The sequence below is a fragment of the Lates calcarifer genome, linkage group LG2, assembly GCF_001640805.2.
Source record: "Lates calcarifer isolate ASB-BC8 linkage group LG2, TLL_Latcal_v3, whole genome shotgun sequence".
Classification (NCBI taxonomy): Eukaryota; Metazoa; Chordata; class Actinopteri; family Centropomidae; genus Lates; species Lates calcarifer.
The window spans coordinates 29,215,979-29,218,151 of NC_066834.1; positions in this window are offsets into that span (position 1 = coordinate 29,215,979).

A 2,173-nucleotide genomic window follows, 5' to 3' on the forward strand; every position below is an offset into this window, starting at 1 on the left:
CCGGCGTTGAGAGCTGCAGGAGAGTAGTTTCCCTCCTCTGGGACGGACAGAGGCAGTTAATCACTGCTCTGGGTAAGAATGAAGCTTTTAGTCCAGCGCCACCTAGCTGCAAGGTGCTGCTCCGCCGCAAGGTAAACTCACCACCTCCTTAACTCAAGCATCCTGCTCTACATTTACACATCAGCCTGTACACAGCTGTTAGGCTCAGTCCTTACGATACACAGAAAAGTAGCTACATTACAGTAATGTATTACAAGCTAGAGTTTTGCAGGCATAATTATCCTTCAGGGAAATAAAATACAAAGGTATTAGCAGTACAATGTACTGTGGTAAAATCAAAGCTATTCATTCTTCAGCACTATACAGTTAATATACAGTAAACTATATTTATCATCAACAGTTTCATTGATAATAAACTGAACTTATTTTGATTTTTGACTGTTGGTCAGACAAAACAAGATATTTGAAAATATCAATATGTTTTCTTTTTCTCTATTTTCTGACATTTTAGACACAGAACAATCATTGTTTTAATAAAGAAAATAACTGTCAGACGTATTGATAGCACAGTCCTCCAGTGAGAACACTATATAATGATATCTTTTCATTTCAGAAACCAGAAACTTTACCGCAAACAGAGTCAATATAAACTAAAACAGTTAGGGATTTAGTACTAGATTTTGAAACAGGGCCCATCTACAAGACTGGGGCCATGAGAAGTGATCATTATTGATAATAAATAGTGCACATTTCTGACAAATTTGCTATTAATTCAATTATGTAGACTCAAATGATACAGAGTAAATGGCCCCTGTCTGATGGTGTTCCAGCACTAGGTCTGACTATTTCATAATTCTTTGCAGGAGCACTGTTTTTTTTTTTTTTTTTTTTTTTTTTTTTTTTATGAGTACATCTCATACTAGATCCAAAATACCCATATTTATCTGCAGAGAAACTACAGCTGCCAGATAAATGTAGTGAAGTAAAAAGTATAATATTTATTTCTCAATGTGGTGGAGTAAAGTGTCTCTGCCCACGGCCACATTAACCATGAGAAAATTAGATGTGGGCTCCCACTACCCCCCTTCTTGTGGTTATGTGTTTGAGCACAGATTTATTTAGTAACATGCACCATGTATATTTCCACACAGAGCCCATTTATAAGACACAGTAAGAGGCCAAGACAGGTAAAAATGCAGCATCCATTCTATTTCATGAATAATACCTTTTTTGGTTACAACATATATTAAATCTAAGTTGAACAATCTTATCTAACATACCCACCTTTTACATTTAAGTTGGAATATTAATACTGCATGTTTTGTATCAGTTACTTTACTCTGCATTTGTTTCAGTACAATGTGGGCCTGACATCAGGAACTCTGATGGACCAATGATAAATGGTCTGTGCGTGTTGTAACAATAGGAGCTCAGCATTCAGATGTTGTCATCTTGCTTGCTCCACCAAGAACCTTTCACTTTTCCTTATCAATACAACTGAAGTATTGATGAGAGCAGATCCCTCAGTATCACAGACCAACTGCTCACCAAATGGTCTCTACAGACTGAAAAAAAATATGTTAATGGAAATGAGTTTGTCTCTTGGCCTTTAAAACTGGGCCCTGCAATTACGAGGAAGCATTGATGGGAGCAGGACAGCTGCTGTGTCAATGTCGATATTGATCCAGTGTCCATCACTTATTGTGGAGAGAGATCAAACCCCCTTCCCTCCCACGGTCCTCCTCCCCTCCTCCCTCTGTGAACCTTTATTCAGCAGCAGGACCGCAGCCCAGCTGTGATGTCCACTGAGTCAGAAAAAAAGCAAAGTGCTGAATCAGTCACAGAAAAATCTGCTCTCTTCACTAAAGGTTTATGCAAGAGAATTATTACAGAGTTTAACTGGATATGATGCTGCTGCAAAAGTTGTTGACAATACATGTTTATGTTGTATTAATAATGCTATTTATGTATTTTGGGGAATGTTTGGCAATGGTTCAAACTGCTTCAGTGAACTGAATTTTACCTGGCTGCTTTGTGTTTGTTTCCTCACAAAAAAGTGGAAGAAATCACTGACATCATTATGATTTCTTCACTTGTTTTTTTGTTTGTTTGTTTGTTTGTTTGTTTGTTTTTAACACTGGAGCACCATATTCTTTCTGAATTTGTTTTGGAG